This window comes from Sarcophilus harrisii, chromosome 3 (genome assembly GCF_902635505.1).
Source record: "Sarcophilus harrisii chromosome 3, mSarHar1.11, whole genome shotgun sequence".
Classification (NCBI taxonomy): domain Eukaryota; kingdom Metazoa; phylum Chordata; class Mammalia; order Dasyuromorphia; family Dasyuridae; genus Sarcophilus; species Sarcophilus harrisii.
Genome location: NC_045428.1, coordinates 406,307,026 through 406,331,060, shown reverse-complemented (window position 1 = coordinate 406,331,060; position 24,035 = coordinate 406,307,026). Strand labels below are relative to the sequence as shown.

Genomic DNA, 24,035 nt, shown 5'->3' with positions numbered 1-24,035 from the left:
AGGCATAGCAATCAATCAGCAGGGTCTACAGTTTCCTGCAGTTCCAGAAGCTCTAGCCATGATTGTTTTCCTCACAGCCAAATCTGCCAGGAACAGATTCAAAACTATTCCAGTCCCTGTTTCTCATTTAACAACACTGAATAAAGGGGTACAGGCAGTTCAGATACTTCACAAGGTGCTTGGCAGTCAGTTGTCAAACAATAACATGCTGATAGTTTGGGAGTATGTTTTCTGGAGCAATGGTAGATAGTGCCAATAAAGGTAGAAGTCACTCCCAAAACCAACAAAGTATAGGGATTCTTCTCCTAAAGCACAACTGTGTCAGTACTCAATGCTCTCAAAGTGAAAATTTGAATCAAAAAAGAAAAAAGGGAGATTTTAGTTATGCTGATCTCTTTCTAGGATGATAATCAAGCTGACACAAAACAAGAAGTATCTCTTTCTTCAGACTAAGTTTTCATCAGGAAAAAAGGCACAGTGTATCAAATGATGACTGGATAACTTGGTTAGAAAGACAATGACAATTTCAAATAATAAAGCAAGCAAATAGATCACATCCTGCACACACACACACACACACACACACAGCCAAAATATGGCACCCTGGTAAGACAGCAGATGATTTTTCATGGTATATAGATTTAGTGTCCTAATTTAGGAAAGGGACTACTGAAAGATTCTGGCTAGTATGGAAAAAATTGACCTCATACTATATCACTGCAAGAGAACTACTGCGGTTTCTAATATGATTTCTCCTGAATATCTTAAGGGCATTGGACAATGAATCCCAATTCCCAGTCTGACAGCATGAATTTTCTAGATATTCCCTGGAGAGTCTGATGTGACCTAATGGCTTTTTTTCTTAATATTATTTGTACAGGTCCCCATAGCTTAATATAGTACAGGAATGATTACTGAACAAACCAAAATTGCTTTTGCTGTGAATTAAGAAAGAAGATTATTCAGACTTGATCATGATAACTGGAAATAGGATTTCATAAAAAGCAAGGGATGAAATGAAAATGAATGGGTTATTGCCAATAAATAGTTTGAGACAGTCACTAATTTGAAAATAAGAAGTTATAAGTGAGAGCTGAGTAAAGAAGCAGCTTTTAAGTAATTTCAAAGGCATTGCTTTAAATAAAGGTTGGTTGATACCCAAATTGAATAATTCAAGCAATATGTGTAGATTCAAAAGGGAGCAAAACAGATTTTGAGAGCCAAAAGTAATTCTAGGCACCTTCTATGATCTGAAAATTAGGGGTAATATTGTGATTTGGGGGGTGACATAAGTTGTTTATAATACATAATGTCTTGTTTTCCCTTTCAAAGTTGTGATTGCCTAAACACAGTTCACAAATCTAAAGAAATTAAAGGGCAGCTATAACCCCTTGGTGGTGGCAATTAGTGTTGCTTTTATAAAAAGAAAATTTTTTTTTTAACATGACTTCATCTAAATGATGCTATGTAGTCAGTTAAAAGAGAAAAGCCCAGTCAGTCTATTGGGTTCATATGAGAGTCCATTATTGTTTTGATTTCTTTTCCCAGAAACTTGGTTGGTTCCTTTGGAATAAATTAGGTACAACCATACAGCTAAGTTTTATTAGTATTTATTTATTCAAGTCTTCTCAGGTTATTCTGACACTGTCCTTTAATCATTTCTTATGGGACAATTATACTTCTTCATGGTGGTATGTCATACGATGTTCTTCAGTTCCCCAGTTTATGGGTATCTACTTAATTTATACTGTAGAAATTGCTGTTATCAAGATTTTTGTACTTGAGCTCTTTTTTCTTTTTCCTTTTTTCACTTTGGGAGATGAGCTTAGTATTCATATCACTCACTGAGTCAAGGGACACGCTTTGGCTTATATACATAATCCTTTACCAGGATGTCCTGAACTGTTTCAGTTAAATATTGGTAATATTTTAACAAAAGGGCCATTACTTTTTTCCTCTTTTAAAAATACACTTTTTACTTCATGGAATTTATTTTTATATTTGAAACTATATATAAAATACAATAGTTATTAGATTTTCTTTTTTAATGAATTTTATTGATATCTTTTATTGGTACATCACCTAATTTTTTTTCCAAAATCTCCTCTCTTCCCACATCCCAGAGACCAGACTTTACAACAAAGAATATTTTTAATATAAAAAAAGAAGAAAGAAGAGGAAGAATATAAAAGTCAGCAAAAATGACTCATACAATATAGACAATATTCTACACTGTGGGCCTCCTATCACTAAGGATTGAGTATGAGGAAAGAGGTATCTTTTAAAAAAATATTAATTTGAACTAAAATTCACATTCTTCAAAAAGAAGAAGATTTCCATGTGAAAAGCACAACCTAAAAAAGGTTTTCACTTTAAAGAGCATTCACTATAAAACCATAAATTTACATTTCAAAATGTTTTTTTTTAAACTATATAAGTAAAAAAAAAAATAAAAAAAATAAAACTATATAAGTACTACTTCGTTTTCAAAGCTATTCTGCTTCCCATGTTTTCTTCTACATTTTCTTTTATTCTCTGCTATGCAGTTTTTATATTTTCCCTCCCTTCACTCACTGCAATCCTACAGTTAGCTATCATTAGACTGTGTGTGTGTGTGTGTGTGTGTGTGTGTGTGTGTGTGTGAGAGAGAGAGAGAGAGAGAAGCACAACCTAAAAAAGGTTTTCACTTTAAAGAGCATTCACTATAAAACCATAAATTTACATTTCAAAATGTTTTTTTTTAAACTATATAAGTAAAAAAAAAAAATAAAAAAAAAATAAAACTATATAAGTACTACTTCGTTTTCAAAGCTATTCTGCTTCCCATGTTTTCTTCTACATTTTCTTTTATTCTCTGCTATGCAGTTTTTATATTTTCCCTCCCTTCATTCACTGCAATCCTACAGTTAGCTATCATTAGACTGTGTGTGTGTGTGTGTGTGTGTGTGTGTGTGTGTGTGTGAGAGAGAGAGAGAGAGAGAGAGAGAGAGAGTGCACGTATAACACCATATTCTACGTACTTTTAGTTTATCAGTTCTTTCCTTTCCTTGGAGATAGATAACATCATCCTTTATAGATCCTTCATAGTTACTTTGAGTATTTGTAATATTCGAAATGACTTACTCAGTTTTTTAAAAACAATATTGTTGTTTACAATATTTTCTTAGTTCTTCTTATTTCACTCTTCATTATTTCGTGTAGATATTTCTATGTTTTTATAAACTCATTGAGCTCATCATTTCTTATAGCACAGTAGTATTCCATTACACTCATATACCACTATTTGCTTAGCCATTTTTCAATTGATAGATTTACAATTCTTTGTTACCACAAAGAGAGCTACTCTAAAAAATTTAAAACACATAAGTTCTTTTACTTTTTTCCTAATCATCTTTGAGGGAAAGATCTAACAGTGACATTGCTTTTGGGGTATAATTCCAGATTGTACTACAAAATGGTTGGATCAGTTCACCCTTCCTCCAGTAGTAAATTAATGTCCCAACTTTTCCACATCACCTTCAAATTTGTCATTTTCCCTTCAATCATTTTAGTCCATCTGATAAGTATAAAATAATATTTCAAGATTGTCCAAGGCTGCGGGGGGGGGGGGGGGGGTTTGCCTTGGACATCACACAGGGTACGGCTCAGGTAATCTGAGGGTAGCCTTGTAAGTGTGAACAAGATGGCGTGGGGAGGAAGGGGTCCCACCTGAAGAAGCAACATAGCAATTCCCAGGAGAGGCATGCCGGACTTTGGAGGGGAATACCTTGAATATCCCTATTAGGAAATGAATGCACACAAAATATCTACATGTAGCTTCCTGTAGAGAATCATGTATCTACTATAGGTTAGAATGTGCTTACGTATGATGTAGGAAGTAGAAGCAGGCACCAAGATGATAAAAGGACTTTCAGTCTTTATAATAAAGCAGAGTCTCACACCATCCTGGCGCTTACCCCTCATTATTCACAGTCTTCACCATTCAAGTGGACAGGCAGTGCTGGTCACATAAGACCTGTTCCACTTGGGATTTGGAGCCATGACCCAACACTTATTGTTATTGCAAAGATTTCCAATATAATACTGAATAATATTAAGGACTAAACATATCCTTGTTTCACACCCAATCTTTATTGGGAGAGTGTCTAGTTTATCTTCATTGCAAATAATGTGTATTGATGGTTTTAGCAAATGATTCTTCTCGAGAAGGAAAAAAATCATCTATATTCATAATTTCAAGTGGCTTTTAAAAAAAATAGGAATGAGCATATACTTTATCAAAAACTTTTACTGTATCTATCGATATAAACATATAATTTTGATATCTTTATTATTAATAAATTTTCCTTATGCTTAAACCATCTCCTCATTCCTAGGATAAATCCCTCTTGGTCACAATGTACAATATTTGTAATATAATGTTGTAATTTCCTGGATACTATTTTATTTAGGATTTTTATGTCCATATTCATTAATGAGGTATCTTTTATTAATTCTTTTTTGGTATCATGCTTTTTTTCCTAATTTCCCAATGTTCATTTTAAATTTTTTTGAACTTATTGTTCTTTCCATTTACATTATTGTGGTAATGTCCCAATGTTCATTTTAAATTTTTTTGAACTTACTGTTCTTTCCATTTACATTATTGTGGTTATTGTGTACTGTTTTCTAGATTCTGCTTGCTTCAGTCTATTACAGTTTATTTCCATCTTTCCAGCACAGTAATATAACAATGCATTTTTGTACAACAATTAGCTTAGTAATTCCCTAATTAATAGACATCTATTTTATTTATAGTTCTTTGCTACCAAGAAAAAAAAACATGTTGTTTAAATATTTTTATGTACATGCTGACTTGGTTCTTGTTAATTGCCTCCTTGAAGCACATTTCTCATAGTGGAATCTTTGAGTTGAACAAAGAGTATAGAAATTGCAATTATTTAATTTGCATGATTGCTTTCTAAATTAGTTTTACTAATTCATAGCTTCACCAATAATGTAGTAGTATGTCCATATTTCCACAGGTCCTCCAACATTGACTATTGTGCCAATTTGTTATAAAACCTTAAAGTTGTTTTGCTTTGCATTTATCTTATTATTGGTCATTCAGAGCATCTTTTCATACAGTTGTCAATGGTTTGTAATTCTTGTTTAATGTCATTTGGCCTCTTATTTATTGAGGAATGTTTATTCTTTTCATTAAGGTTATGAATTAGGTTATTATCTTCTATGAGGTAAAGAAGATCAACTTAGAAAGTTAGTGATGGATTCTGAACAAACTAAATTCCTTCGTATATTGTCCCATTTAGGTAATGTCATTATCAGATATATCTACAAGTCTTTAGAAGGAAGTAAATAACATGAAAAACATCCCATTTTCTAAATGTTTTGATACATGCCATTCACAGGCCCCTATAAATTCTCATTTGCATTAAAATAGTGTGTGTGTGTGTTTGTGTGTGTTTGTAACATATAAAAAGCAGTCTGTCCAGATTAGAAATTTTTGAATTCTGAGTAAGCTTCACATACTTATAAAAGAAAGAGATGGGATGTGATTTCAATAACTCCTGATAAGGAAAAAGCATCTAACAGAGTTTGGGCTTAATGTTTTCCAAGGTCCCTTCCAGCACTCAAACTATTATCCTAGGACTCAACTCATAAGCTCAGAGAGTTGCCTGCAATAGTGAGACATTAAGTGATCCTCACTCCCAAACTACCTCACATAAAATTTTCTTAACTTTACTTGCATTCATTTAGCTTCATCTATATTGCATATATTTTCATATGTACTTGTTTCCCCCAGGTGAGTGTATGAACTTATTGTGAGTGGAGTATGATAGTATAGTATTTTTATCTTCAGCACTTAGCATAGTACATAGCACATATATAGATGTTTAATAAATACTTTTTGATTGATTAATTATGTTATTTAAGGGGCAGGTAAGTAATGTAATGGATAGAGTATTACACTTGGAGTCAAGAGGACCTGAGTTTAAATCCAGCTTCAAATACTTACTACATTTGTGACCTTGGACAAGTCACTTAAACTCATTGTTTGCCTCAGTTTCTCGTCTGTATGATGAGTTAGAGAAGGAAATGGCCAAACATACCAAAGATGGTTGTCTTTGCCAAGAAATTCTCAAATGGCATCATGAGTAGTTAGACTGAAATGACAACAACAATAACAAATATGTTTTAATCTTACTATAGGATACAAGAACTTGGCCTGACTAATTTTGAATGAATTGAAGATTTGAATAATTTTTTGAATATCATGATTACTCTAGCTCCACATTATTTAAATATATTAGTTGTATAGTAAATCAAAGATTTATGGTTTAAGTTGGCAATTGGTTGATACTAGGATGTTGCCAAATAAGCCAATTCTTACTATGATGCAGTTAATCACCCAAAGCTTTGGGAATTTTTCAGTAAAGCTGTAGAGCCATGGTTGCCAAGCTGATTTGGCATTACCCAATATGTATTCCCTGGAGCTTAAGATAATTAGTGTGATTGTTTAATTGAGGTCCATAAAGAGCAGCCTCTGAAACATGTATCCATATATGAGCATGCTATAATTTAATTTCAGATGTGATGATGATCATATGGAAAACACAAAATAGTAAAATAGTCAAATTCCCCACACATGTAGGTACCATTCTGGGAAATGATCTAGGAACTTTGTTCTTCAGATAAAAAAGGCAATCCTTTGAAGTAGGGTGCTTCAGTAAGACATCATTTTATCTAGAGATGACTAGATTTATTATTATCATTATCATACTATAATTATTATTTAATGAGAACTCTTGAGATTTCTACAATAGTTTGCATAGCCAGTTTATAAATATAATTATTTTGTTATTCATAATAATGAAATTTCTGTTAACTAGGTCAGAACTAAAGATTTTATTCTTATATCAGGGAAATTAAATAATTGTTATTCTTTTAAAAATATATTTAGTCATAAATTTCAGTAATGTTCAAGTATAAATTTTCAAATACCTTTCATTTATTTCTATTAGATAATTTGAGACAAAAATGAATCATAATAGAGATTTTTCAGGTTCAGAGGATTTTAAAATTTTACCCTTTCATAATTTCCAGGTTGCAATCATATGCTTTTAATACTTATTAATATTATAAGAAAATAAAACTTCCATCCTAGTTGGTGAGAGTATGATTTGACACTAAACTTTAAACAAAAGCCTTCTTTGCATTTATACTAGGGGTAATGGTAACTTTAATTAAGATGTAGTTTCTTGAATTAGGGGAAGCCTTGCATGTAGTAGGTAATAAATGTTTGTTGAATTGAATTGAGTCAAATTGTAGCATATGTAAATTGCAATAAATGGAAAGGGAAACAAGGAGACATAGAAAGCTCTCCTAGAAGAGTTGGTATTTGAATGTGCAGGGCAAAAATAGGGAGAGCTGTTCCTGAAGAGCAATATGTAACATAGGAATAGCAGTCATGGATCATGGGTACAGTAGTAAACAGAAAAGTTGTATAGCTGCCAGTTTCATTGTCCCCAGGTTGATGGACTTGTAGCCCTGACATGCAGCAGGTTGAGCCCTCTAATCAAATATTCCCCAAAGCTACTCTAAGCTCAAATTTATATAGATTTTTTATCAGAGTTTCAATGGCACCAATAGGAAACTCCCATCATCTAAGAAACAAAGTGGTAGGATAGCTTTGACCAGAGGTATCAAAAACCTGCTTGTGACCTATAACAAGTTGGAATTTAAACCAGATTAAAATTTAATTGAAGAATGTGGTAAATTGAAAACACAATAAAGCCTAGATAATGTTGATGTCATTTTCTATGTCAATATGTGGTCTTAAGAAATCCTAATGCATGACTTAGTGACCTTTGTTTCCATCTGAGTTTCACACTATTGGGGTATTTTCTGAGTTGTCTGGAAAAGAAATGGTGATCAGACATTACAAGAAATGGAATTGTCACTGCAAACCAGAGGCTAGAGAATGGGGCAATGCCTAGCATTGCATAGTTAAGTCTTAGCTTCCATGTATTTTAGAGGTTAAGGATATGCTAATCAAATCCACTTTCCTCAGCTCACAGAATAATATTCTCAGGATGACTAACAATTCAACAAACAGTGGATGCAGGCAATTTGAAAAAGGATATATAGAGATGGCAGAGTAGTTAGTATATGTGAATTATGGGAGAGGCAGATTTCAGGCACTAGGAAGAGCAAGAGCAAAGAAGTGGAGAAAATGCAGTATTTAGAGCATTCCAAGTTAGCTGAAGTATAGTGTATATATAGAGGGAGTTTGAAATATAGTTGAAGAGTCAGAGTGACCACAGATTGCAGAGGACCTTGAATACCAAGCAATGGAGTTTGAACTTGATCCTTCAGTCTATAGAAATATATTAAATCATTTTGAACAGAGGGTCATAGGATCATAACTCTGAGCTGTTAGGGAACCTAGAGGCCAATAATCCTGTCTGCTCATTTTACCAGTGAGGAAACTGAGGTCCAGAGAGGTTATATATCTTGCCATAAAGTTATGTAAGGAGTGTCAGAGATACAATTTGAAACGATTTCATCTGATGTAAAAGCTGGAACTCTTAACCCATAGTGCTATAAGACCTATCCCACAAGACAGACAAGTCTGGAATGGAAGCCAGAGAGGCTGATAGAAGAAGCCCATGGAATCTTTTCTTATCTCCTTTGAATTGTTGGTATTGTGAAAGCAGAGGAGGAGAAAAATCAGGTATATTTTTACATTCTGTTTTTGTACTGTGTTAAACAAATATTATCACTTGACCTCACACCATTTTATCATATCTTATCTTCTGTCTCTGACATTATTGGATATATACTAAATATCTTCTTTATAATCCAGGTCTTCAAGTATGGTACTGAATTTTCTGTAAAGTCCTCTTGACTTTTTAGCTCTATATACCCTTTTAATGATAACCTTTTTTCAGTATTTTGTGTTGACTATGTTAGTCTGAGGTATTATAGTCTTTCATTGGAAGTGCTGCCTAGATCTGTACATTACTTCTCAAAAGAAAGGAGTGAAGGAATGAATTTTAAATAAATGAATCATTTGTATTAAGGCTTACAAAAAAAAAAAAAAACCCTTCCTATTCATTAACCTTTATTATTCTCATCATAGCCTGGTAAGAATGGTAGTGCAAGAAGCATTATTTCACTTCAGAGATGAAGATGCCAAAAAGTAAAATTATACACATAGTTCAAGTGTCATAGGCTAAATAGTATGTCATTAAACTAAATCTAACTCCTCTGAGAACAATTATAGCATGGTTTTTCTATGCCATGATAATGCATAGATTAAAAGGAAAAAATTGAAGAAAAAAATATTTGCAGTTAAGTTTCCCTAATAAAACTCTCATTTCTAAGACATATGAGGAATAGATTCAAATTTATAAGATTAAGAACACTTCCCACTTGGTAAAAGATTTAAGGATTGAACAGGCAGTTCTCTAGGGAAGAAACAAAGGCTATCTCTGACAATATGAAACTTGTTCCAAATTACTATTAATTAGAGATATGCAAATTAAAGCAATTTTGAGATTTCACCTCACACACCCATAAGATTGACTAAGATGATTAAAAAAGAAAAATGACAAGTGTTCTAAAAGCAAATGTTCTTTTTCTTTCTTTTTTTTTTTTTACTAATGAGATGGGGTAAGGAGAGAGAAAATAGATTTCTGTTAATAAACAAAGCAAAACAGTTTAAATCCCTCCCAAAGAAAAAGAAGCTAGAAGTCCACCCACCTGATTTTAGTCCTAGTATACTGAATATTAGAATTAATCTTTAATAAGATAAAATGAATTTGTTGTCCTAAGTTCAAGCACAGAGTATCAGCTTAATATTTCATTTAATAAGACAACTTTTAGTCTTGTCTATAAAGCCTTTGTTGCAAGTTGGAATATTTCTTTAATCTCACAGCACTTTCTCAATTTTAATTCAGATGTATGCCGTGAGTTGTGTTCCCTGAAGTATGGTTCCCAAGATGATTGATGAGCCTTTAAGTGTAAAACTCATAATATGAAGGGTTCAGCAACCATCCTGTTGTTGCACAGGATGTTACAGGATGGTTGTTGAACCTTTCATATTATGAGTTTGAGTCAGCAGCATTCCACAAAATCAAAGAGACCTCCAAGCATTAGTACAAGATGGTCTTTGGTAATAGGGTTGCGAGACATATATGTAAATGTAGAAATAAAGGAGAAAATATGTTCAAAAATTCTTTTTATTATCAAGAGCAAATTATATTTCCTTCATGACTTTGAAACAAAGAAATAGCACTTATACAATTAGCAAAAACTGAAAGGACAATTCTACCTATTTTGTCATTAACAGGGGTGCAAAATCTTCTTTCAAACTGAGTAATTCAGTTGTTTTGATGAAGTCAGCATGTGAGAGAAGTCAAACAGGAGAGTTTGAGAAAACATTTACTTCTATTTCTCATTTTGCAATTTAAAATACAGGGACAAAATGTTTTTTATGGTATCCTTACTTACATTCTCACCCTAGAAGTAGTGAATTGCCTTGACAATTTTGCAACTGTTTTACACAAACATGGCAGCTTTTGCTGATAGTTTTTTAATTGCTTAATCAGTTGGCCTATGATATAGATAAGTCTTGCTATACTCACTTTACAAACAAGATAACTGAAAAAATAGGAGGTGTGGTTGCAATTTGCAGAAAACTACATCCCTGCTTTGTGTGTAAAGTCTATACTGAAGATAATTTAACTGTATCTATATTTAATCCCAATCAAAATGTAAGCACTGACTAGTTCAGAGCTGTTTCTGAGGTTACAAAATAAAGTTAGATATCCTAAATCCCAGATATGTCCCAAGGACATGATTTGTTGAATTATGCATTCTCCATAAAAGTCCCTTTTTAACAGACAAGCTTCTTTAAAAACATTGATTTTTGAGGCAATGACATGGTATAGTGGATAGAGCACCAACACTGAAATCTGGAGGACCTGAGTTCAAATCTGGCCTCAGACACTTAATGCTTCCTAGCTGTGTGACCTTGGGCAAGGTGACAAATGCTTTAGGCTCTTGATTGGCCAAGTGACAAAAAGACTTTTTTAAGATTCAGCAATTTTTTTGATGCTGTTATATGCAAGTCACTGTGCTTGGCAGTAAGAAAACTAGAAAGATATTAATTAGATTTATGGTTAATCTTAGAGATTATCTATTCTATCACTTCATTTAACAATGAATTAAGAGAAGTCTAAAGAAATGAAATTAATTACCAAAGGTCATATGAGTAGGGAATGTCTGGGATTGGGAAGTATTCCCATTCTAGTGCACTTTCCACTATATAGTTGTTTCCTGTTGTTGTTTTTTTGTTTTGTTTTGTTTTTTTCCCCCCAGGGATTCTCAATAGATTTTCCACAAATGTGTGCTCCCATCTATAACGAGAACTGAGAACAGTGCCTAGAAAATTGATTGGGGAATTAGAGGTGTCGTCAGAAGTACTACTTTATCGAATGAATCTAGTGCTTTCTTGACAGTATCTGGTCTCCTAGGTCCAATGGCATCCCATGCAGTTGTAGAAATATTTCCTAGAAACAAGAGTTTAGCCATTCTCCAATTGAAAAATGGTCAAAGGATATGAACAGACAATTCTCAGATGAAGAAATTGAAACTGTTTCTAGTCATATGAAAAGATGCTCCAAGTCATTATTAATCAGAGAAATGCAAATTAAGACAACTCTAAGATACCACAACACACCTGTCAGATTGGCTAAGATGACAGGAAAAAATAATGATGATTGTTGGAGAGGATGCGGGAAAACTGGGACATTGATGCATTGTTGGTGGAGTTGTGAACGAATCCAACCATTTTGGAGAGTAGTTTGGAACTATGCTCAAAAAGTTATCAAACTGTGCATACCCTTTGATCCAGCAGTGTTACTATTGGGCTTATATCCCAAAGAGATTATAAAGAAGGGAAAGGGACCTGTATGTGCACGAATGTTTGTGGCAGCCCTTTTTGTAGTGGCTAAAAACTGGAAACTGAATGGATGTCCATCAGTTGGAGAATGGCTGAATAAATTGTGGTATATGAATATTATGGAATATTACTGTTCTGTAAGAAATGACCAACAGGATGATTTCAGAAAGGCCTGGAGAGACTTACATGAACTGATGCTGAGTGAAATGAGCAGGACCAGGAGATCATTATATACTTCAACAACAATACTATATGATGACCAGTTCTGATGGACCAGGCTATCCTCAGCAATGAGATCAACCAAATCATTTCCAATGGAGCAGTAATGAACTGAACCAGCTATGCCCAGAAAAAGAACTCTGGGAGATGACTAAAAACCATTACATTGAATTCCCAATCCCTATATTTATGCACACCTGCATTTTTGATTTCCTTCACAAGCTAATTGTACAATATTTCAGAGTCTGATTCTTTTTGTACAACAAAGTAACGTTTTGGTCATGTATACTTATTGTGTATCTAATTTATATTTTAATATATTTAACATCTACTGGTCATCCTGCCATCTAGGGGAGGGGGTGGGGAGGTAAGAGGTGAAAAATTGGAACAAGAGGTTTGGCAATTGTTAATGCTGTAAAGTTACCCATGGATATATCCTGTAAATAAAAGGCTATTAAATAAAAAAAATAAAAAATAAAAAAAGAAACAAGAGTTTAGAAGGATAAACTGAATAGAAATATGTGCTGCTCTGAATAAATGAAAATCCTTCTTCATATGGGGGCTCAGAGAAAATATGGAGGTCTGTGAAGCAGAGCCATCATGATGAGGGATCTCACCGCATATTCTCTCTGCTTTATTAGAACAGTGGTTCTTGATCTTTTGGGACTCAAGAAAACTTTATGCATGTTCTGCAATTTCTGCAATCTTCTTTTGATGAAAGAAATTTCCTCTATCAAAGAAAGAATATGGTAGGTTTTGATCTTATCTTAGAAACCACTCAGATAAAGTTTGCTAGTGAGAGATTTTCTTCAAGGACCTATCCTATAAGTGTACCCAATTCCTCCCATTTAATTGAAAATAAAGAAGTTAAATGATTTGAATTATTGATACCTAAAGCTTCATATATTTATATATATATGTGTGTGTGTGTGTGTTATGTGTGTGTATATATATATATATATGTGTGTGTGTATGTGTGTATATAAAAATATGTATGTGTGTGTGTGTGTGTGTGTATATAATCCAAGTACATTTTTGCATTTCTCTGCTTCTTTGGAAACCATATGCCTCTTATTTGTATTTTGTTTTTCACAGTTTCTCTTGCTTTTTGTCTTCCTTGCATAGTTAGTCAAGAAAGCAGATTTTTGTATGTATGAATCTTTGTTTACCCTATCAAGAAAATCAATGGATCAATGACTTTAAGGTATCTACTAGGTAGATCGCATGGTACACATCAGTAAAAGTGATCTAGGAGCATGTCTATGACTACTAGAAACATTAACTGGGATCGAAAGTGCCTACCTATGTCCTTAAAAAAAATGGGGCAATTAGGTGTTATTTTTATCCTTGTTTTACATATTTTATCCTATATTTTACTGGAAACTGAAACAGAGGTTTAACAACTTGTCTATAGTCACATAACTCGTAAGATATCTGACAAGATTTGAACTCTAGTCTCCTTGACTACAGGTCCAATATTTTACCCACTGCATCAGTCCACTGATTAGTCTTCTAATTAACTAAATCAAGAGTCCTTAATCTTTTGTGGGTGTCTTTGACACCTTTACAATCTTTGTCAGTGAAACCTGACTTTGTTAAGAAGAATTGTCTGTTATTTACAATCATTATGAAGAAAGTGCCAAGTTATCGATTAAAATATTATTTTCCTCTGCTCTTATTTTCCACTTATAGATCTCTTGAAATCCTTCTGCCATCCATGGATCCAAGATTAAGAACCCTTGGGCAATATGATCTCTAAGATGCTATGATTAAATTGGCTGTCCTTCATATTTAGATATAATTAAAGGTATAAAGAAAAAATAAAATATGGTGATTTCCTGCCTTCAAAAGCTTACAATTTAGGTTGAAAGAAAATGTTAACATGCACAAAATAATTAGATATCAATGAAAAAAACACTATATAACTTTTGATTATATTATTAATTGGAGTCTCTATTTAAGGTTTAAAATGGAGGAGTAAGGGTGAATGAAATATTTTGAAGGTCTATTCCATATCTTACATTATGATCCTATGATTTTATTATTAGAATAGGAAAATCCCATTGTGGAAGCTCCTCCCATATGTTAGAGAAAAGGCTTAAACTTAAGCAAATCTTTTTGGTTCTAAGTCCTGCCATTTATCTATTACAGTGACTGCTTAAAGAATTACGGGATCACTAAATATATAAAATGTTAATATTGAATCAGGTGATTTCTTTTTTAAAATATATTTTTATTTTCCCCAGTTGCATATAAAACATTTTTGCTACACATATACATACATTTTTATTCTTTTATATATTTCCATATGAGTCATGTTGAGAGAGAAAAATCAGAACAAAATAGAAAAACCATGAGAGACCAAAAAAAAAAAAAAAAAAAAAAAAAAAGAAGAAGAAAAAGAAAAGTGAACATAGCATGTATTGATTTACATTCAGTTTCCATAGTTTTCTTTCTGGAACCAGATGGCATTTTCCATACACAGTTTATTTGGATTGCCTTGGATCACTGAACTGCTGAGAAAAACAGTGTCTATCATAGTTAATCATTACATAATCTTGCTGTTCCTGTGTGCAGTGTTTTCCTGGTTCTGTTTGCTTCCTTAAGCATTTGTTTGTGTAAATCTTTCCAGGCTTTTCTAAATTTAGCCTGTTCATCATTTTTTATAGAACACTAATATTTAATTACTGTAATATACCATAACTTATTCAGCCATTCCCCAAATGATGGGCAGATACTTATTATCCAGTTCTTTGCCACCATAAAAAAAGTTGTACACATGTGGATCTTTTCCCCTCTTTTATGATTTTTTTTTTGGATACAAACCCAGTTGTGGCACTGCTAGATGAAGGCGTATGCACAGTTTTGTGGCCCTTTGGCCATAGTTCCAAATTCCTTTCCAAAATGGTTGGGTCATTTCACAACTCTACCAATAATGCATTATTATCCCAGTTTTTGCACATCCCCTCCAAGATTTGTCATTTTCTTTTTCTGTAATTTTAGCCAATCTTAGAGGTGTGAGATACTACCTCAGAGTTGTATTAATTTGCATTTCTCTAATCAGTAGTGATTTAGGGATTTTTTCATATGACTATAGATGGCTTTAATTTCTTCATTTGGAAATTGCCTGTTCATATTCTTTGACTGTTTATCAATTGGGGAATGGTTTGTATTCTTATAAATTTGAGTCAATTCTCTCTATATTTTAGAAGTGAGGCCTTTATCAGAAACACTGGCTATAAACATCTTTTCCCAGCTTTCTGCTTTTCTTCTAATTTTGGCTGCATTGGTTTTATTTGTGCAATTTTTTTATTTAATATAATCAAAGTTATTCATTTTGCAATTCACAATGTTTTCTAGTTCTTATTTGGCCATAAATTCCTCCCTTCTCCAAAGATCTGATAGGTAAGCTATCTGTTGCTCTTCTAATATGCTTATAGTATCACTCTTTATGCCCAAATTGAAAAAATTTTCCTGTCCTAACATTTTTCAGATGGGAAAAGCTTCTTAAAACATATGGGAAACACTATTTCCATTGTTCTTCAGAATGTAAAAATTATGATCTTAATGGAGATTGTTAAAGCAATAATATTATCAATTCAACAGGCCTTTAATAAGCATCTTCTAAGTGCGTGATAACTGTGTTCACTGCTAGATATACAAAAAAAGGCAAAAAAAAAAATTTGCAGCACAGAGGATGCACATACTATATTCTAATAATGTATACACAGATTTAACTGAAGATTATCTCAATATTCATAATAAGGACAACAAGCAAGTTTTCTTGAAAAAGATAGATAGAATGTATCAGTTCTTAGAAATTACCAGTTTGCAGATTGCAAGGACTTTCAGCCCAGAATGTGTTCAAAGATAAACCTTTCCCTGATGGTTTCAGCAGCTTTCTGCGAATGCTGCTTTTGGCTCTCATATCACCTTTGCTCAAAGACCCAGCAGCTTTTCTCCTCACTACCCAACTGGTTATTCTAACTAATGCTGCTACTTCTCAGCAGGCAACAGCCACAGTGTATCATTTGAAATTGGGCCTTTGTTTAGGTAAAATTGTCATTGTAATCACAAAGCAGCTGGTATTAAAACACACTTCTCCTTGGGATTATAAATCTGAAAGTCTAAAATATTGCTTAAAATAAACTCAGCTTAAAATGAGAAAAAAGAAAGAATTTCCTGGTCACTGAAACAATATTAACAATGATAGCATGGTTCCCAATCCTTCATACTATTAAGAGTTCCCTTTGAGATTATCTCCAGTTTATTTTACATATATCTTGATATGTATAATTGTTTGCATGTTGTCTTTCTCTTGGAATATGAGCTTCCTGAGGCAAGACTGTTTTTGACTTTCTTTGTATCCCTAGCGCTCATCATAGTACCTAGTACATAGGAAGTGCTTAATAAATACTTATTGACTTGATTGATTTGACAGTAGTTTTCAAGTTTCCAAAGCAATTTCTGCAGAACCACTCTATTAAGGAAATCATAAATTTACAATAATTCCTCTTTTAAGATGAAGAAATTCAGATGCAAGGGTCAAGAGCTTTCACCTTTGTGACATATAGTCAAAGACATCAAACATACATCAAAGACTGATGCAAAATTCAAATGAGGTTTCATTCTTAGCCTAGCATTATTCCTTCCATATTATCCTGTTTTTAATTTGAAATTAAATTGTAATTTGTAAATTTAAATTTACATTTTTGTCTCAGCACAGCTTTGGAATAACATTGAAGATTCTCCCAAAGAGAACCTTAAAATATAGACATTACACTCTAAAAAGTGATCTTGAGGGCATTGCATCACTACATCACTACAGCAATATGATATATGTATGTGATATATCTGTTTTTCATCCTTGGCAAGTAGGCAAAGTGCCACATTTAGTATTAAGAGTTGACTGAATATCTTTGAAGCAGTCTGGTTGGTTGGTTGTTGTCCATTTTCAAAGAGTACCATACTGACATCAATATATTAGACTCAAGTTACAGTGTGCTGATGGTGGATCATCAGACCAATATGAGCTCAGAATGCTCTGCCACAGGTTGGGAACAAATAGCCCATGTGACTATTTGGGATGAATTCTCTAAATCTACACATTTCACACAATGTATGTGGTCAGCAAGTGTGAAAGGTGGGATTTTTTTTCAAACTGCAGCAAAAACAATCCTTCCTACATGAGGTTTTACCTGGTCTCTCCAAAAATTACTTTTAATTTTTTTCTTTTGAATTAATATGAATGTACATGTTTATAAATATATCCTATTCATGTGCAGGCATGTTTGTATAGTATGTAGACATAAAGGATATATATATGTACTACAGATTTATATATAACTACGCACATAAAGATAGTATATATACTTACATGCACTGTGAGTATACAATCATGTTTGTATTATATGTATGTTATATTATGTACTTATATGTGTAATTGTTATCTCTCTCTTCCAGAGGATCAAATTTGCTCAAAGGCAAGGGGTATCAAATTTCTTGTTTTTGTAACACCAGCAGAGTATCTGGCACATAGTAGGTACTTAATAAATACTTGCTTGATTACTAATTAAAAGCCCAGTACTCTTTGCATTATGCCATGTGACCTGTAATTACTATTATTTAAAGATATATCCAAGTGCCCTCATTATCTCTGCTCAGAATACAGTATTCAATCAACATTTATTTAGTGTTTTAAGAATATTTTCCTAACATTCCAGAACCATGGAAAATAATTAGAAATCTAAATGTGAAGACACATGGAAAGGACATAGGAAATATATAAATAAATCTTTGAACAAGTGTAAAACTAAAAAGTTACTAGATTACAGCAGAATTAACCAGAGACAGTTTTGTGGAGATAAATACTAAGTATGTTTTTGAAAGAGGTAGTTTTAAGGTAAGTATACTTCTTGAGGCCATTTCCCTTTACTTCATGCTCCTTCCTAGTTTCTCGTAGTCAACATACATTATTTGCTATTCCCTAAACTCCACATGCTATCTCCCACTTTTCTCCCTTTTGTAGATATATCTTTGCATGAGGAAACTCCATGTTCTGCTAGATTGCTTAATCCAAGACTCAGTTCATATGTCTTCATGCCCCTTCAGTTCATGAAAGCCTTTTCCTCTCCTTACTTTTATTTTTTAGTACATTTTCTTCTCAAAGTATCTGATACATGTGACTTTTTCTTTTTCAGAAAATTTTAATGGAAAAATCATAATTAAAATAGTTTTTTGGTAAATATTTGATCTATTATTTAAGGAGTTTGTGACAATAGAAGAAATAAATTTGTTACCAGACAAGAATCTCCAACACTTCTGACTGAATGATAATTGGAAAACCTTTTAATCTTTATGATTGTCACCTTTTTCATTTAGAGAATGGGGATGGGAATGTCCCAAATTCTTTTTCCTGCTTTAGTAGTTTGTGACATCTGGCTTACAAACAAGATTCATAATAACAATAACTAGCAAATTGAGGTTTGCAAAACATCTCACATTGACTATCTTTTGATGACCCATTTAAGGTAAGTTTTATTATTGTGTGGGTCAGCAATTAAGGAATTATATACTGTCTGTGTCATTATTCCTTTTAACTCTTAAGAAGCAAGGACTGCTATCCAGAAACCATCTTTGGAATTCTTTACCCAAATTAAAAATCAGAGACTCTCAAGGTTAAAAAAAAGAAGAAGAAAGAAAGAAAAGAAAAAGAAAAAGAAATTTATTACATTCTCACAAAAAAAGGACAACTCTAACAAACAAGATATCAGTAGAAGAGTGCAAAGCCCAAACTGCAAAATACAAGATTTATAGATCAGAAGCCCCAATCTCCCCTCCCCCACCCCCACCTTTTCTCCCATTGTCTGGAGAAGGCCAGGCTTAAATCTATCCCAGAAACAAAAGAATAGTATATAGTTATAGTAAATAGCAAACTCTTAATTTAAGAGTTTAATCTTAATTAATTGAATCTGCTTTATCAGCAGATATTTTTAGATGAGAGAATTCTCATCCCATCACCAAAGCCATCATCCCCTTTAAAAGAAATACTTAAATGCTAATTAAGAGGTGGGGGGAAACAGGAGGCAAACTGTTCATCCAAAGTAATTGAACATCTGCAACTTTTTAGCTATAGCTCAACTTGTGATTGTAAAGTCTCAAGTCACAATCATACCTGAATTCAAAACTCCAAGTAATATCAGCTACAGTGACAGGATATTTTATCTCAAATTTAAGTCTCAATAATCAAAGCTTTATGTGAATTTAACTCTAAGGGATCACATATACTAAATAAGTTTTGACTGTAATCTTACCTTGTTAACAGTAAGAGAATCATTCTAGAAAGTTCATAGCTTATCTGCATATCTAAGTAGATTGGTTTTAAATGCAACATTACACAAATCATTTCACTTTAAGATGCACAATAACCAATCTATATCAAAACTTGTTCAAGTATTAACCATGTTCAAAAGGATAAAGACATAGACCGCTGTTCTCAGAATCTTCCTAAACAATAGGAACTGCTTTATAATGACTCAATATAACCAATTAAAACTCACATAAAATATAGAATATACTGTCCTAATTTCACATTAAAGAACCCTATCAGAATTAACATCAATACTTTCTTCGTCCAAAAAAATGTTAATTCAACTTCCTCCAATTGAGGAGTCTCTAAACTTTTCTAGAAATATAAATAACAGGTATAACATCAATATTAAAAATTCCTCTCAGCACAATTAATCTCCCTTCCCACCAAAACATTCCTAATTACAAAATAAATTTTAGAATTATAAAATGTCTTTAACAATCAATTTTTGAGATTTTTACACAGATCCTTTAACCCTGGTGTTCTCAGCTTCCAGACTGCAGTCTCAGTCATCTGTAATGTTTACTAAATTCCTTTCCTCTCTGCTTCTTCCCAGGACTTAATAAGTACCCACTCTCCTTGAATTGCAAATTCCAGGAGTGGTTTCTGGATAGCATTCCTTGCTTCCTAAGGACTAAAAGGAATAATGACACAGACAGCATTTAATTCCTTAAAAACTTATCTTTTGTTTCAAAAGAGAGTGTTTACCTTTTTCTTCCCAAATAAAATAAACCAATATCAAATGGGGAATATCCCAGATCAATTCTGTGGACAGTTCTAATTCTTTAACAAAGCAAATGGCAAAGATTTGGTCCAAAGCAATTTAGTCTTTAACATCAATTTAATAATCCATTTCTTAAGAATCTGATTCATTCTTTCTACTTTCTCTGATGAGGGCAAATGTGCAGGTATATGGAATAGCCAATCAATTTGTAATGCCTTCCCATTATTTCTTATAAAACCTTAAAAGTGAAATGTTCCTTTATCCGAATCAATAGTCTCTACCGATCTATACTTAGGTACAATGTGTTCCAATATTGTTCCAGTAACCCCTTTAAAGCAGCAAAACTTAGGGGAAAGCTATTTCAGTTTCCCAACTGGTGTCATTTCATTAAAGTCTAATTTGAATATTTTGCAGCCAGGCTCCCTCCCTCTGGAAGAACATCTCCTCAATGCCTTCTTATTTATCTTTAGACATATTACACACTTTTCAGATACAATGTATTTGGCAATTACACATATACTGACGGGGTGCTAGTGTTGTGAGAAATGAGATGGGGAATCCCCTCTGGTCAGAGACGCAGGTCCAATGCAAAAGAATTAGTAAACCTGAAAATCTGAGGCAAAAAGGAATTTTACTGGCACTGAGAAACCAGCTTTGTTAGGAAGACAGACTTCTTTGTGGGTAAGGTCCTATCAAAGAAATAACAAAGATTAACACTGAGAAGAGGTTATCTTCACAGCGGGCAAGAATCCTGTCAGGCAGCTTTGCCAAGAGAGCTTCCTTGAAAAGCAAATTCCTGTTTCAGACTTCTGCAGAAATTTGGAGTTCAGAATTGTCTTTTATTAGTGGTCTGGGGCTAGGGCTTCCATTCAAAATTGAATGAGTACCCCTCAATGTTGTCAATGCTCCCAGGCCTAGATTTCCAGTTGAAAAGAGAATACTTATCTTGGAGTTTCAAGCCACTCAATAGGAATATCAGGCCAGGAACTCCAATTGAATGAGATCACCTAACTAACTGGGAGTTAGAGTTACTGGGAGTGATCCCAAGCTAATTTTCAACTCAATAGAGGGTGCAACTATTCCCCACCAAGATTTCCAAATGAATGAAACCACTTATCTTGATTTCCTGAGGGTGGGCCTCTCCCAGAGGAGAGTTTCTCAGCGTTCACCCCCATTGCTTCCCTCCTGAAGTCAAGAGGGACACAATTTGCATCATACGTATACACCAAATTTTCTTGCTTTTACTTCTTTGTTAAAAGGAGAAAACAAGACAAACCTTAAGATTCAGAATATACTTGAAATTTAAATAAATTTGGATCAAATTTCACAAAATTAATACTGAATATCCAGCTGGGCTGGCAAAATGTTAAATCACAGCTCATATAATTTTTACAAATTACCCAATATACAATTTAGCAAGCAACATAATAGCTTAAATATATTTCATTTAATTAGGAGCTAGAAACATGTGACCTCTTTAGGCAAGTTACCAGAGAACCGCCCCCCACCCCAAAAAAATTTTTAATTTAAAATCAAATCAGATTCCTAGTAGCAATACTTCAGTATTAATGCACATACATTTCTCAAATCTTATACCACAATAAGCAAGTTCACAATTTTAGAATACATTAGTTAATAGTGATTATCTTGTACAATTCAGAATCAAAATTCCAATTTAAAAACACACAGCCTCCAAATTTAAGGTGACAGAAAATTGCTCTTTTAAAATCTATCTACAGGGCTTTAAGAAATTGGCAAATTTCCAGGACCCTGGGAGAGAGGATTAAAGAAATTTGGACCCAAGTGTCTGTGGCCCAGAAGAGTCCAGTCCAGTCTGGGACACCAGCCTTCCCAGGACAGATTCTATAAACCTTTCCAAGAGAAAGAAGCTTGGAAAATCCCAGAAAGGGTGGGTTGTTTTTTCCCTTTTTTCAGTTTTTCTGTAGGTCCTCAAAAGGCTTTTAGTCATGTAAATTGACCTACTTTAAAATACAATAGACTAGCAACTTAGCTGATAAAGAGTGCCAAACAACTTAAAACTCAGAATCTGGTAAAAATGTTTTAGCAATTCTATAAATTTCTACAGACCCAAATTGGCCAGTTCTAGGTCCACAGAAAAATATCAGTTTATTTTCTTTTCTTTTTGATGTGGCAGTTAAAAATTTTCCCTATCTCAGAACTAGTCTTTCCTTTTTCTAGCTAAAAGCCATTTGTATAAGTACTTATGCAAATATGTCCAACAAGCTTTTTAAAATCCCAAATAACCAGATCTTTTCCTTTGTAATTCAGCTGAGAGAAACAGAGAAGAAAAAACACAGGCTCACACACAAACACAAACTGCTTTTCTAAATTAATAAAACTTCACTTCTTGTTCTTAACCCTATCTTGGGGTGGAAGTGAGGAGGAGAGTTCTGGAGTAGAACCCTTTGGAGCTGGTCAGCTAGATATTGAAGACTCCTTTGAATGTATACCCAACCCTTGGGAAATGCACAGTTCTTCCATGTGAGGAGGGCATTTTACAAACAAAACAATAGGATTCAATCCCTATACATTTTGGTACTTCATCCCAATTCTTTCTAGAGAGTTATCTTTCTGAGACACTAGATAGGTTTTAGATAGTTCCTTTCCCAAAGTTCATAGTATCTTATCCTCTCTGATGGAGGACTTACTCAATCTTACCAAAGGAAAGTGGGAGAATTCTTATTAACTTGAACCCCTTAAAAACTTCCCAATATCAAAAAGAAATAGGAACCTTTTACGGCCTTTGACCACTTAAATTTTACCAATCCTAATCCCAATGCCAGCCACTCAGGTAGATCATTAGTTCTTAGCAAAGGAAAAATTCTCTTATGGATCTAACCACTTTACAGTTTCTCTTCTCCTTGCCAGTTGCTTGCTCTACATGGTTGTGCACTTACCTGATTTCAAGCTTTTCTCAGCTGGCTTATCTCCTGGGACAAATTAATCCTCTATCTTTGGTAACCCACTTCCATTTTTATTTTTTTCTGAGTATCTCTCTTCAGGAGTTTACCCAATCAGGGCAAGAGTTCCCAAGCCAAGTCCAAGGACCAAAAGAGAACTCTCCAGAGGGTGCCTACCAAAGAATTCAGTACAGAAGAGACCCCTCATGAACAGGAAATATCCCAGATGAGCCCCCAAACTGTGGAGGGGAGGGAAAGGGGGGGGAGCAGTAACCCTTATCCAAATTAAAAATCAGAGGCTTTCAAGGTTAAATTAAAAAAAAAAAGGCAAAAAGTGACTTATTAAGAGAAAAGGCAACTCCTAACAGACAAAAGTGTCAGTAGAGGAGTGCAATGCACAACATAAACTGCAAAACACAATATTTATAGACTAGAAGTCCCTGCCTCTATGATCTTTTCTCTCATTGTCTGGGGGAATCCAGGTTTACACTCTAAAAACAGAAGTCTATCCTAGAAACAAAAGTGTATTAATAAATAACAAACTCTTAATTTAAATTTTCCTAGAGAATTGCTATACAAGCAAATATTCTTGGATGAGAGAATTCAGTTACCTGAATTCCCAAAGCCATATCACTTTTGAAAGGAGTACTTAAATGTTAGTTTAGAGGTGAGTGGAAAGTGGACGGGAAATGTTCATCCAGAGAAACTACAACTCAACTTCTGATTGTGAAGCCTCAAGTCACAATTAGAGCATAGTTCAGAGTCACATTCCCCTGAGAGGTCTTCACTCAGTTTATCTGATTCATTATCATCCCCATTTTACAGATGAAGAAA

At 33.6% G+C, this 24,035-nt stretch overlaps 2 long non-coding RNA genes across 2 annotated transcripts in view; both read left to right on the top strand.

Annotated features, from left to right (window-relative positions):
• The window catches only part of LOC116422456, a 431,491-nt gene that overhangs the window by 168,289 nt on the left and 239,167 nt on the right, over positions 1 to 24,035 (top strand). The window lies entirely within an intron of this gene.
• On the top strand, positions 12,626 to 13,994 carry LOC116422457. Its single transcript, XR_004233102.1, has 2 exons — positions 12,626 to 12,936; positions 13,880 to 13,994. It is a non-coding gene; the product is annotated as an uncharacterized LOC116422457 (long non-coding RNA).